The sequence below is a fragment of the Canis lupus genome, chromosome 25, assembly GCF_003254725.2.
Source record: "Canis lupus dingo isolate Sandy chromosome 25, ASM325472v2, whole genome shotgun sequence".
Lineage (NCBI taxonomy): Eukaryota > Metazoa > Chordata > Mammalia > Carnivora > Canidae > Canis > Canis lupus.
The window spans coordinates 24,630,057-24,645,848 of NC_064267.1; positions in this window are offsets into that span (position 1 = coordinate 24,630,057).

Below are 15,792 nucleotides of genomic sequence, written 5' to 3' on the forward strand. Positions count from 1 at the left end.
TACAATATAGTTACACAAACTAACAACCTAATATCTTAATACGGCAGAAGTTAAGTCATTTGCAGCTTAAGGGAGACATCCATTAACGTTAAAGCCAGACGGAAACCTATGGAAGAGAGGCTAGAGACCAATGTCTTTGGTTAATATAGGGGTGTTTGACGTCTATGGCTTTGCCACCTTTATAAGGCCTCATGTTACTCCACTGCATCCTCTGCATCCAGCGGAAAGACAAGCAGAAATAGAGAGAGCGAGGATCACAAGATCAGTGACCAGGTACCAGGTCTCAAAGTATACATGGCTTCTGCTTGGGTCTATTGACCAAAACTCAATATCCTGGCCCCATTTAAAGGCAGGGAAGGTGGGAGATAGACTGTGTACTCAGGAGGAAAAGGTAACAAATGAGCACATACAATTGTCTCTGACACAGTGACCCTGAAAAGAACATATACTTCACCATTTTCCTTTAGTATTTACATGTACTTTAGTTGCCTCAAAATTTTTAGAGGTAGGTGAAGTACAAATTAATTGATTATACTTTTCTTATCATTAAATCATAACTAATTTAGTAACAGAGATGTTTTCTATGCCGAAAACTTTCCATTGTACCTATGATAATTATGGAAGGAGCACATCAAACTTCTAATGTGATCATTGAAAAAGGCTAAAGAAATGATTCAGCAAATTAAATGAAACTCAGAATCTTTCCATGTCTGCATGTGTATGAATGAAATGAAATTATCGATATCTGTATCCATGTTTCTAAATAAATTCAAACAAAAATGCCTGCTGTATGGTACAGGTTATTATTTTGTTTGTTTGTTTTTCTACTTTTTACCTAGGACAAAAGGAATACAGGTATTCTTGGGCTTACAATGGGGTTATATCCTGATAAACCCATCATAAGTTCAAAATAATCATTAGGCAAAAATATATTTAGTGCACCAAACCTATCAAGCATCATTAACTTGGCTTAGCCTCTTTTAGATGTGCTCAGAACACTGGCCTTAGCCTACAGTCAGGCAAAACCATCTAACAAAGCCTATTCAGTATTAAAGTACTAAGTATATCATGTAATTTATTGAATACTGTACTGAAAGGGAAAAACAGTACAGAATGGCTGTGACTGTATCAGTTGTTTACTGATCATGTGGCACTGCGGCTCGCTGCCACCGCCCTGCATCATGAAAGAGGGTAGCACTGTGCATCCATGACCCAGGAGAAGATCAAAATTCAAATTCCAAAGTATTTTTACTGAATGCTACCACTTTCTCACCATCATAAACTTGAAAAATCCTAAGTCAAATCATAAGTCAGGGACCATCTGTGCATATTGACTATCTCATTATACTGTGGAGTAGTGGAAAGAGAAGTGGCTTATGAAATAGGAATCCCAGGTTCTAGCTCTGGCTCCATTAATATCTGAAGTCTTAACAAGCTGGCTTGCCTCTCTGGATCTTGTCAGTAAAGTGAAAGATGTGGATGAGATTATCTCCAAAGTACTTTCCATCTCTAGTGTTCTGAGAGTCTTTACAAAGTTGTAAACTCAAACTAACTTGCTCCCTTTGGAGTCAAAGGGGCTTATCATTCAAAGACTGAATGTTTTAGTAGCAGAACCTCCAAGGAAAGGAAAAGGAGAAAGGAAGGGAGACAGAGAGAAGCCAAACTGAACCAAAATGCCTCTTTACCTTAGGAACTTGTAACATACAATTAATTCTACCTAGGAAAAATCATAATTCTTTTTATTCTTCCCATGAGAGCTTGGTTATTTGGGGCTCAGTAAGTCAGTAGTCATTGCCATGGGTGATAACTTTACCTGTCCGCACTTATCAATTTTGCATTGGGTTCTAACAACCCAATAGCTAAGTCTAGCTAAGTCTATCAAGTGAATATTAAAAATACTGAAATTTCCTGGTTTGTATTTAATTAATTTCTAAGGAGTATGCACAAATAAAAGGATTTAGGCTTTAGAAGAGACCATATGAAATAGAAATAACACAGAAACAGAAGCTTGAGGGCACTTGGGTGGCACAGTCAGGTAAGTGCCTGCCTTCGGCTCAAATCATGATCCCAGGGTCCTGGGATTGAGTCTCATGTTGGGCTCCTTGACTGCTTCTCCCTCTCCTCCCTGGTCATGCTCTCTTTTGCAATCTCGGTCTCTCAAATGAATAAATAAAATCTTCTTTTTTAAAAAATTAAGAAATAGAAGCTTAAAAATATGCATTCTATTCTCTACTGTGATCCAAATTATTTTCAGGATGTTGGCAAGTCACTTAAGATCTTTAGACCCTGGTTTCATTATGAAAGAAAGAAGTGGGGCACCTGGGTGGCTCAGTGACTGAGCGTCTGCCTTTGGCTCACACCCTTTGGTGTGATCCTGGGGTCCTGGGATTGAGTCCTGCATTGGGTTCCCAGCAAGTAACCTGCTTCTCCCTCTGCCTATGTCTCTGCTCTCTCTCTCTCTCTCTCTCTCTCTCTCTCTCTCTCATGAATACATAAATAAAGCTCTGAAAAAAAAAAAAGAAGTGTTTGGATTTGTGGAACATTAAGATGCCTGACAATCATGAAATTCCTTTAATATATGAACAATAAAATGCAAATTGAGATATACAGATAGTCACATAATATTAAAAGCCTCTCTCATTAATCCAGAGGGACACTCATAGGCAGCATTTCCCTCAGGAACTGGCATTCTGGCTTACCTGGGACCTACAACCATGGTTATGAGAAAAAGCAAAAGGACAATTACCTTCTGTTTAGAAAATAAAAGAATAAGTTCATATGTCATAAGGCTCAAAACCAGCAAAGTCTAAAGGTAGAATAAGTAAAAAATAAGCTAACATGTAACTTAGATCAATGGAAAGGTGAGAAGTTTTCTCACATTTTTTTCTTGTCACTTTATCAACGAATGTATCTGTGGAGAAATTAACTTCAATTTCCAACCTCAGCTTAAGACTTGCCAACTTTATATAATACATTTCTTCTAAAGAAAATAGGAAGATAATATATACTGAAGAATAATTCAAGATAAAGTAAAATATATTTTCTAACAAAAATTATTAATGCTTTTAGAACTTAAGATGCAAAAAATTTTTTAAAAGAGAGATTTTATTCTTGGAAATATTCTCATAGCAGGAAAATTTTCTAGAACCATATTAGAATATGTTTTGGATATTATAGTAGTAAATTAATTTCTCTAAGTTTATTTTGCGTTGGATCTCATACACCAAATATCTTACCAGTCAAGGTGACTCAATTGTTTAAGTACAGTCCTTTTCAATCATTTGATGATTACTTTAGGTTATCCCGTTAGAACTGTTGGAATACTTAGATTTTATCCTTGACAGAACAATTCTGCTGTAAGGAAAACAAAGACTGTTGTTTAACTACTCAGGTCTTAGGACAATCATAAGAATTTAGATTCATAAAACCAAATAAACAAATGTGGTTTTTGCCTACTGACCACATGATGAGCACCAAGCTGGTTGTGCTTTAAACAAATATGGGCTGTCGTTTTAAATTTCTTCCCATTGTATAACGTAACAAAACATTTTACAAATAGCCAGGAAGGAAATCAGAATCATGAGGACTCTCAAGATAGTTATTTTAAGTGCTCATGCACATTCACACACACACACACACACACACACACACACACACACACACACACAGAGCCTGTCTTAAAAAGGAAAAACATGATCTAATAGTTTCTGCAAAAAATACCTTATTAACCCTTGGGCAAATCATCATGGGAACATGTGGGAGCTGAAATCTTGAACAGGACAGGCCCTTTAAGCTATCCATCATTCTCATATTAGAAATAACTCCTACTTTTTCATAGGTTACCTACAGTGTTTAAAGTGATAGAGATCCTGAGTACATAACCAAGTCAGAAAGATTTCAGAAATAATTACTCAGATGCCATTTAACAATTCCCTTCACAGTAAATTTCTTAAAAAATTATTTTTAAAATTATGCCTTGTATTCTCTGTTTTTTGGTAACCTGTCATGAATTCTTCTGTTTCTCATAATCATCATACCTCTGTTCTCAATTAAATTCTGCAATGGATGAAAAATTTAAATACAAGGAAAAAGACGGAAGCTAGAAGATTAGAGAGAAGTTAAAGGAAAAATAGAAATTGAACATTTTGAAAATAATGATAAAACATCACTTCTAGATTCTACTACTCAGGCCTTTCAAAATTGACAGTTGGAGACAAGCTTGTAAGGGTTGAGTAGTATTTTGTAAAACTTCACATACTCACTATTAATTAATTAACTTATTTATTTGAGAGTAAGAGTGTGTGGGGTGGGAGAGGGGTAGGCAGAGGGAGAGAATCTTTTTTTCTTATTATTTTTAAAGATTTTATTTATTTATTCATGAGATACACACACAGAGAGAGAGAGAGAGAGAGAGAGAGGCAGAGACACAGGCAGAGGGAGATGCAAGCTCTAAGCAGGGAGCCTAACATGGGACTCGATCCTGGGACTCCAGGATCAGGCCCTGGGCTGAAGGCGGCGCTAAACCGCTAAGCCACCCAGGCTGCCCAGAATTTTTTTTTTAAGATTTTATTTATTTATTCATGGGAGACACACAAAGAGAGGCAGAGACATAAACGGAGGGAGGAACAGACTCCCTGGAGGGAGCTCAATGCAGGACTCGATTCCACGACCGCAGGACCATGACCTGAGCCAAAGGCTGACACTCAACCACTGAGTCACCCAGGCGCCCCAAGAGAGAGAATCTTAAGTAGTCTGCATGCCCAGCACGTAGCCTGATGCAGGCCTTGATCTTCCTACTGTGAGATCATGACCTGAGCTGAAATCAAAAGTCAGACACTTAACTGAGCAAGCCCCCCAAAGGCTCCCTTCACATATCCTTTAATTCACTAACTGTACCCAGAGGAAAACAAAATTCACCAGGAATTTTAAAGCTCATAGACACCCCACACTCTATGCATATTCTTCTTCCAGAGGGAAGTTTTGGAAAATTTGTAAGATGAAATGTTTGTCCATACTGGGCAAATCACCTGTTGACATTTAGAAGACTTTTAAATATGCCATGATAGATTTTACCAGTAGCCTTTGTAGGTCTAGCTTTTCTTCCTTCAACTATCTATACTAATACTCTAATTGGCAGGGGCAAAGGACAATCCTCAGCCCTGTAGAGTTAGACAATAACCTTACAATCAAGAAAGGGTAAACTGGAATCCGAATAAGGCTTGCATGTGCCTCTCATCAGTAGCATTCTGATACATGTTTAACAACAGGCTCTCCAGAAGAAAAAATAAATATGTGCATGTGTATTGTCTATGATAAATTTTATTGATATAAAGATTGTGTACATATAAATTACAATTAGTAATAAACTTTCTAAAACCATTTTTTTCCAAATTTCATAGAGCCAATTTATGCTCACAGTAGGCTTTTGTCAATTTTTGCCAAAATCTCTTTTTTTTTTGCCAAAATCTTAAATACACAATTGATCTCTCGTTACAAGAGTTAAATGAATATAGTTCCAGCAAGAACATCAGTTAATATCTTATTTAACTTAACAAAAAAGATAAAAGTAAAAACCCTGAAAAATACTTTAGAAGTTCACTCATTATCAATAACATGGGCATTTCCTATGCTACATCTCATAATAGTTTGCAAATACTAGAAGACTGTGTCAGCAAACTTTGCACTATTCACAATATAACAATTACAGATATAATGCTCTATTCAATATGATCTGCATTATTATTAACTCTTCCTCCAACATTTTTTGAAGTCTAACAAACAAACAATAAAGAAAGCGATGATTTATAGTGTCTGCCAATTTCTGTAGTTTAGTACTTTCACAATAATGGCATTCAAGCTACTTAACATGCATCCCTGAGGCAGAATTAGGAAGAAATATACAGTAGCACACCATTACATGGTGTTTCCACCATACAGGTACAATAGACATAAATTGTGTCAAGAGCATAGATGATAGTACAATATAATAAATTAATCAGGAAGTAATAAATTTTGAGAATTTATTGCCTTTTTTAACATTATTTTTTAAATTATGAGTTTATATAGTCCAATTTTTAATAAGGGCTATGTTTAACAACCACTTCACAAAATTATTTGATATCTAACAATCTGCTCTTGTGAGCCAGTGTGAGCACACTCCACCACACTACTATCTCCTGTTCAAAATGCCCAAGAGGTTGAATATCAGCATTTTGTCATAGTTTCATGAATATAAATTCTTGCCTTGATAAAAGGTTGTTGGAAGTACCAGAAGAGAACTTCTTTTAACTTCATCTAAGAATATACCTTTTGGTAAATAAGTTCTAAATTTGGCAAATGCTATAAAAGCTAATTTGTGAATGTTACAAACTTCTTATACCTATGTCTATTTACATACCACAGAATAGAGGGTTTACAAAGGTTTACATCTTATATAGGTTTAAAGGTTTTCTGTTTCTTTGTTTCCATAACAATTACAGTGATCGGAACAGGAGGAGCAGGCAAATAGTCTGCTTAGCCTCATTGAAAACATTCAGAACAAAATTTATTTATGGCATGAAACACCAGAGCCTAATTACCAACACCCCATCTTCAAGAATGTAAGCAAGATACTTGGATCTGTAGATCAGAGTCTGGCCAGAATTCCATTAAGTGTTCTTGAACCTTGTCAGAAAATTAAGTTACAGATACTTACAAACAAGTCTATAATTACTTGTGAATCAGGCTGTACACCTGAAAAACAATGAGACATAGGAAAGAAGAAGCAGGAGGAGAAAGGGTCAGAGTGGAAGTGGGCGTGGAGTGAAATTCCAATGAAGCCACTTAACTAACCGTGTAACTTTGGAAAATAGTCAAAGCTTCCGTTGCCTAAAAAATAAACTAGAGATTATAATGCTTAGTTTACAGTGCTATCAGAATTACGAAAGAGAGTATGTATGCATCACCTGGCACATAATATCAGATCGGTAAGTGACAGTATTATGAAAACATATTCCTTTCTGTCTAACCAAATGAGTGGAGACAAAGCCATCAGAGGAAGAATATTTGTAATGCACTCAAGATGCTTTTTCTGGGCAGAGTTTATGCAAAACAAAGTAGACAGTGATTTGTATTAGCCCCAAAGGTGACCTCAGGTCCCAAACACTTCTCTGGGTTAAGGCCATGAAAATTAAATGTGAGACTCTGAAGCTATATTTGATCACCATCAAGTACAGGTGCTCAGAAGTGCTGTAAACCCTCTGCAGTCTGTTACAATGCAACATTTAATAAAGAAAAAGGACATATTGAATATCTGTTACTTTGTGACTGAGTCCTATTCAAAAGGCACAATTTAGGAATTAGAAGATTCTAGTTCAAATGCATATTCTACCTAAAATTCTACCTAAAATTGATTTCCCTAGCCTTCAGTACCTACTAATTCATTAGGATAAATTAGCTTTTCACTTAGTTTTCCTGGGAGAAAAAGGGGCAAAGAATGGGGAACTTATGGTGGGGATAGGGAAGAAGCCATCCTACCTGGACAGCTACCACCTGGGAGAGCAGGAGGCAGTGGTGATGCACTTGGGCTCACCACAGCCACGGGTTAGTGGTGTGGGGAAAGAAAGAAGGGGAGCTGTGTAACCAAAATTATTTTATTTGCAGTTTTGTAGGAAAACAGTACTGGCCACAATTATAAAAGCACTATTTTTTTGAGCCGCAAAGACTATTTTCTTGGGTAGTCTCCTTAATATAGAAATGTCAACAACTTTGTAAATATTTTCACTTGGCCTCTTCTTCAGTGGCAGAAAGCCATCCTCTGAGGTATTTAGCTACCAGGAAGAAGTGCATCAACTAAGTTAAAAGTAGCTCTTCTATGTACTTGTAGGTCTCTGGGAAAAAAAAAAAAAAAAAAAGGTTGAACCAGAACCCCTGAAATAGTAGATAAAGGAAATAGCAGCCAGACAGAAAATTCAAGTCTGAAAGCAAAAGCAGTAGCAACTCCAGAATGTCAACGTAGGAGTGGCTTGGGCTAGTCATCAGGTTGGAAGGGAAATTAGAGGACTTTCCTTAACACGGTATTCACTTAGCAAGAACATGGCTTTTACTTACAGAGTGTATTTATTTAGGGCAACTTGGCAGCAGGAATGGGAGGGAGCCCTAATGAAGATTATGAGGGAACTAAATCCTCTGCAAAAAGAAAGAAAAGAAAGAAAGGAAGGAGGGAAGGAAGGAAGGAAGGGAGGGAGGGAGGGAGGGAAAGAAAGAGTCCCACATTTCTTGGCCAATATATCTGTAATCATTAAGATGGGAAGAGATAAAAAATCAAATATTATAACAACTCAAAAACCTTCCTCAATTTTTTTAATTTTAAGAAGCTAATTTAATCAATAATCAATCAATATTTATTGATTGGCTCCAGTGCCCTTTATACTGGGTAGAAAAAAGATATGTCTCCTGATCTCTCATTGCATGGCAGCAGGAGGGAAGATGGACACTGGGCAAGAAAGTGATATAAGTGGTCTTATAAAAGGGAGACAATGGAGATTCTATCTGGTCAAGGCTCAGGGAAGGTTCCCTAAGGAAGTGACATTTCAAGGAGGAGTTAACTAGCCAAAAACTGAAAGATAAGTAGTAAAAGAGGGATGGAGGGAGAAAAAGGACAGGAAAAAATCCTAGCAGAGAGAACTGAATGTGGAAAGTCAAGAGTAGAGTCTTAGTAGTCTGAGGAGCTTAAGATATCTGTCTGGAGCAGAGAGTGTATCAATCAGCCAGAATCCAGAAAGAAAACAGAAACTAGGGGCGCCTGAGTGGCTCAGCCGGTTGTGTCTGCCTTTGGCTTGAGTCATGTTTCCAGGGTCCTGGGATCATGGGCTCCCTTGCTCGGTGGAGAGTCTGCTTCTCCCTCTGCCTCCTGCTTGTGCTCTCTGTTTCTACTCTGTCTCGCTCTAAAATAAATGGATAGAATCTAAGAAAGAAAAAAGGAGGAGAAGAAAAGGAGGAGGAGAAGAAAGGGAGAAAAAGAGAAAGAAAGAAAGAAAAAAAAGAAAGAAAGAAAGAAAGAAAGAAAGAAAGAAAGAAGGAAGGAAGGAAGGAAGGAAGGAAGGAAGGAAGGAAGGAAGGAAGGGAGGAAGGGAGGAAGGAAGGGAAAGAAGAAAGAAGAAAGAAAAGAAGAAAGAAAGAAAAGAAGAAAGAAAGAAGAAAGAAAGAAAGAAAGAAAGAAAGAAAGAAAGAAAGAAGAAAGAAAGAAGAAAGAAAGAAAACGAAGAAAGAAAGAAAGAAGAAAAGAAAGAAAGAAAGAAAGAAGAAGAAGAAAGAAAGAAAGAAAGAAAGAAAGAAGAAAGAAAGAAGAAAGAAAGAAAGAAAGAAAGAAAGAAAGAAGAAAGAAAGAAGAAAGAAGAAAGAAAGACAAGAAAAGAAAGAAGAAAGAAAGAAAGAAGAAAGAAGAAGAAAGAAAGAAAGAAAGAAAAGAAAGAAAGAAAGAAAGAAAGAAAGAAAGAAAGAAAGAAAGAAAGAAAGAAAGAAAGAAAGAATCCGAACTGGTATCCTAACAAAGAGAACTGGGAGCTGCTTCACAAGTGTTAGGCAAGGAGAGATGGTAACTGTGGAGAGCAGGGATCCGTTAGGCCAGGAGAAAAGGAAGAGGGTAGAGTAATGGGAGCCTAGAAACTCTGAGGAGAGGTCAGAGCCAGAATCCAGGTCTCAGAGGAAGGGACTGGCCAGCACATCCCAGTTACACCTGAGAGGACTTAATGAGACTGGTTCTGGGAGTATGGGGAAAAGGCTAGAGGCTGGAACCCACCCGTACTAAAGAGCTGCTGGGTGCATAATTGAGAAAAAAAAAAAACAAAAAAGGAGCAGATCTTTTTTCTCTTCTCCAATCTCTCTCTAGCACGTCATATTGGCCAAAGTTAAATATGAATCTACCTCTCCCATAAGAAGGTCTTTGTGCATGTATCCAACTGTATTTTGATATGGCATCGGTCCCCCCTTTTATATTAATACTTGATTTGCATGCATTTTTTTCATAGTCACAAAGTACTATTCCATTCAAATATTATAAGGTGGGTGGGAGGATGGATGAATAGATAAAGGGGATTAAGAGGTATAAATGTCCAGTTATAAAAAATAAGTCACAGAGATGAAAAGTAGAGCACAGGAATTATAGTCAGTAAGATCATAAACAAGATTATAAACATATTGTTTGGTGAGAGTTGATGACTACACTTATCATGGCGAGCACTGAGGATTTTATAGAATTGTTGAATCCTCATGTTGTATGACTGAAATTAATATAACACTGCATGTTCATTATATTTCGGTGAAATACATATGAACAATAAAGTTATTTTATTTTCCATTATTTTGCTTTTCAATTAACCCCTTCAGTTCCCATCCTGAAATATTTCACTTTGACCAAAGCCTGTTGAAAATTTGTACTGCTTACTATTTATGCTCTCTCTCTCTCTCTCTCTCTTTTTTTTTTTTTTTTTTTGGCCATGTTGTCAAAGTGACACCACTCAGGGTACCTCACTCTCCATGACAGCTTTGGGGAGAAAAGTATAGGCTCTTCTCTCAATAAAAGCAAAGAAAAAAAAAATGAAGCTGAGTGTTTTACTCTTGTGCTATTGTAAAATGTGGACACTGAGAACAGTTTCAATGTCTTTAATCTCAAAAACAATTTATATTGGAAGAGCAAATAAAAAAGTGGGACTTATCCTGTTCTCTTAATCTCAATTGCCTGACATTTCTAACTACCTGATGAGAAGGTCAGATTTCGGCAATTGCTGTACTTTGGTGCAATAACAGATACAGTTTTAAAACTTGTTTAAGTATTGAAGTCTTTATACTACAATAAAATTACAAACTTCAGATGATTTGCAAGAAAGTTTGCTTTATCTTTTGATTTTTCTCCCCAAATCACCTTTAAAAAATGTGAACTCCAATAATTTGTCAAATAGTGACAACCTCCAGGATCTCTCATTTTATTTTTCTTGGGCTCCTAAGTCTCTTTCAGAGATACTACAGCAATAGTTGGAAAAGCCCAGGGGATTGGGGGGCGGGGGGCAGGCAGGGGCGGGAAGCAAGGCTTGCTTCATCATTTTAAAACATCAGAGCTAAAATATATTATGTACATAAATACAAACCCAGAGTTTCCAAAATGGATATAATTTGCATGGTTCAATGTTTGATATCTAGATATATTTGTAACATCTCAAAAGCACTCTGTGCTGATTTTTTTAGACAGATTTTACAGAACCCAGCTTAAGTTAACAGAAGTTGTAAATTATGTCTAAGTGGACTTTATAAACAAAAGTTAAAGTTGAGCATGCAAGGGAATATTGAAAAGTTTGCATAATGCTGTCAACATCTACAGTGCCAATGTTCATCCTTTCTTTTATTATTAGCTGAACTTTTTTCTATATACATGGATATATGTCTAACTAAGTATGTGTGTACAGATTTATGTTTTCAAATGAAACAAAGCTGTGCAGTTACTATTGTAGGGGTCGACTGGTCTCTGCAAGCACGTGCTTCCTCGAGCCTATTAAAGTACAGTACCGACATTTCCCTCTTGTAGCTTTGTGAGTGTGATCCGACCTGAGCTTGTGTTTCTGGGAAAGCGCCTGGAGAATACCAATTTAATTTAGAAACTGCTCAGCTTAAGTGTTTGGTAGGGTTTGACAGCACTGCATCAGGTGATCAGATATATTTTCAGAGATACCACAAAGAAAGTTGGAAATGTCACCAAAAAGTTTACATTAAATGTATTTTTCCTGCTGAGGAATTGATTTTAAACATCATTTAAATTTATAACACGTGCCAGATTCCAGTGTTTTGTTACATTACGGCATTTAGTTGCTGGTTCTCTGCTTTCAAATTATTTTAGTGCTGGTATGGGCTTTTTCTGGAATTGCAAACGTTATTACTCTGTTGTATACTCTTAAGCTAATGGCCAAACTGGAAATTCTTAAGTAATAAAGATGAACAGTTATTTCTCTTGCTGGTTGAACTACAGTAATGTTGTACAAACAAAATTTTTTTGAACATGTTCTTTCTTTTCTACATAGACTTTTTTATTCCTATTACATGGAACTTAAAAAGTACAAAATTTTATAGTTGGATTTGCCCTATAATGTCTTTGAAAAAAATTATTTAAAAAAATTTATCCTTCCCTACTCACCACCCCCATCCAAAACCATGCATTCACCTCAAATTTTATTGAACACACCCAATGTATCTTAGATAGTATTATGTATTGTCTCTGAAATTAAAGGGGAGTAGTGGGCAGAATATTCTAGTCTAGGTGAAATCTGTTTATCAGTAACAGATATAAAGACAGTTTATTTCCAAGGACGAACAACTTTTTTTTTTTTTTTTTTGGAAGATACTCTAGGGAGAGGGAAAAATAATTTAAAAATTGAGCTGTTTCTCCTAAACTGGCCTACCAGCTTTCTTCTCTGCCTGCCTTTTTATTGAATCCATACTTTGAATTTCAGTGGCCCGTTAAATTCTTCCTGCTTTTTTAGAGCTTCTTTGAAAATATCTTGTGATACTGAAGGAGAAAAAATTTCACTAACAGTCTCACAAATCTCGTGGATTCTCTAAACAAGAACAGAGCTGTCTTCAGGTTTTATTTTGTTTTGTTTGTTTTGTTTTGTTTTGTTTTTGAAGGAAGGGTAAAACATTAACACATGACAACAGTGAGATTACACAGATAAATTTCTGAGTTCTTTTATCTAGTAAACATTCTAATGATCAACTTCAAAGACAAGACGGGAAGAAGCTTCCTTGTCTGCTGTGCCAGAATGAGAGGCGAAGCTCTTTACCACTCATATGGGAGATATGAGGAACCTTTGAATGGATCATTGCTTTTTATGAGTAGTAATGAGGTGAGAAGTATTCTGGTGTGTGGCACAGGCCTTCATTAAAAAGCGTGAAACAGAATGGCTTACGGTTAAAGGGGGTAATTTGTTCTAACATACTTGCTAAATTGTGCTGTAACCATGCCAGTTAACAGCACTATATTTTCCATAGGATTCCTGAATGCATTTGTGTGCAATTATTCCGCCCATACAAAGTTCAGGGATTTTTCCAATTGCTTATGCTAACTACTTGACAATGCTCACTCCTTCAGTGGAAAGTATATTGAGCCTCATAGTTAAAGAGGGGTGAGAGAATCCAGAGATGTTCTCATTCTCCTTCCAAAGCCAAAGGGTTCTTGTAAAATCAAAAATTCGCAGAACCTAAATTTAAATGAATACCATTTGCCTAAAAGGTAATATCAGAAGTCATAGCCAGTTGAATAACAACAAAGCTTAAAGTTTTAAAATATGCATTATAATAAAGATAGTCCATAAGAAAGGAAATCAGATCTGGTAGTTTCAAGTCCACCGTTTAAAAAAGAAGAAACCCTGAAAAGCAGGAATTTTGCTACATTTCTGAGGAAATTCTGCCCGTAAGAGATCTTGAAGTTCTGCAACATGCCAAGAAGATTACTTGTTCAGGCTCTTAATGGGGAATGTTGGACTAAGATTTTCTTCATTGGAAAAATCATTCTGCTTAGAGAAACATAAAATTCTTTTTTTTTTTTCACATGACCTGCTATCAAAAGAGAAAATATAGGAGAGAAATACAAAGCTTTGGACAGGACCTATAATTTGGGTAGATCGTGTGGGAAAACGGTTTTATAAGTGACAATTTTTTAAGATAGGTTTACTGTTATACTGAAAATGTTATAGCATTAGGCTTCAAGGGGAAGGAAAAAACCTCCTTTGAATTTTCTAGAATTTTCTTAAAAGCTAATAATACAAATATTAATTGTTTCATAAAATATGCCCCAATTTTATAACTGATGACACAATTTTATTGGAACAGCAATGTATTAACTAAATGCAATTGATACGCCACCACGGACTAACATGGAGACAATTTTTTTTTTTTAAGCAGGTTAAGAAGTAGAGTTTTTGTTAGGGATACAATTTAGGCAATATATAATGGAGAAATATTTCCAACATCTGTTTTCAAAATGCTCAATGGAGACTTAAATTTAAGCACCAAAAGACTTTACAGTGAGACAGGAAGTATCAGTGTCTATCCACTAAGTGGAGTTTCTGAGACTGGGCAGTGAGGAGAAAACTTTCAGGTTTGTCACTTTCCACCCTTCTCATTATTATTATTTAGGTTTTGCATATTTGATATTTGATATTTGATCTTTTGGGAAAAAAATATTTACCACTACAGTTTTGTACATTATTCTAGCTTCAAAAATAAATACTGTCAAACTTAATAGAAAGCAGGCAGTGGACCTACAATAAATATAATAGGCTCAGCTTCGCCTTTCTATTTCTTTTTATTGGGTTTTCGGGAAAGTCTATGAAGGAAATTCTAATTGCAATTGCGCCTCGATAATGCTCAGTCAGGTTCTTTTAGCCTTAAGGAGGGAAATGCTAGCCTGGGGTTATGTAGTAGAATCAGTGGTATTTTTTCAAGCTAAATTAAATATGTAGCATAGTGAGTAATGAAAATTACATTTCACATGGCTTAATCCTCATCATTGTACCACAAGAAGTCAAATCAGATAAGGGCTGTGACTGCATATAAAATAAAATCTTATTCTGCGTTAGATTCATTAACCTGGAACATTGCACTGAGAAAAGAACCAATCTTTTTATCGCGGTCTTTGTAATCACTCTCAGTAATCAGAACTTTACTTTTCCTCGTTTTAATACAAATGTGGACATTCTGAGTTACTCAGAAAACACTAAGATAGAGAACCTGGGAACCAATGTAGGAGAAAATGTTCATTAAAGGGACATTTACCATCCTATAAGCTTTCTTTTGCATTATCTGCCATTTACATCTAACTGGAGAAACTAAAAGCCCTGCAGTCCGATGCAAAGAAGCCAGGTAAATACAGTGTGAAATGAAGATAGCTGAGGATGCCTAGGTGCCTCAGTTGGTTGTGTCTACCTTCAGCTCAGGTCATGATCTTGGAGTCTTGGGATAGAGCCCTGCATGGGCTGAGCAGGGAGTCTGCTTCTCCCTCTCCCTCAGCTGCTCCCCCAACTCCTGTGCACTCTCTCTCTCTCTCTCAAGTGAATAAATACAAATCTTAGAAAAAAAGAATGTAGCTCATTGAGACCATTTCGAGTGAAGCTTGTCTAACTCCCTTATGAACATCATGGATCCCCATGTGGGAATTCCAAGTGGCTTCATGATGCCAAATGCCTCTACTTGAGAAAAACAAGTATAAGGAGACTAAAATATGCAACAAATATTGGACAGAAAATACTCATTCAAATATGTTAAGACTAAATGTTATATAATGAAAACATTTTCTCTCTGGAGAGAAAAAAAAAAGGTAAAATATTCCAAATGAAATATATAGCTATACTTGAGAAAAGTTTTCATTGGGACAGTAGTAGTGGTTGTGCTTTCTGAAGAAAGTTGGGGCCATTTTATGAAACTTCCAAGTGCTCCAAACCTCTGGCTGGTGTGTAGGGACTAATAGGTATAAAGAAATACACAAAGCTCTGGGCGGTAAGAGCTACCTGGGCAATTGATGCTTGTGGGCATCTCTACTCAGGAGAGATGCAAAAAGAATGCGAAGGAGAATGCAAAGGAAAATTTTGAAAAACATCTAATCTCATTTTGTTTCATGAGATAGTGTCTAAACATCGGGGAGTAGAAAGGAAGAGGGGATAAAATATACTTGGAACACTAGAATAAGCCAAAAGTTTGAAGCAGTTGGTGTTGATTTTTTTAAAATTCTTTCTTTGATTATATACACACACCTTTCCAAAGCCCCGACAT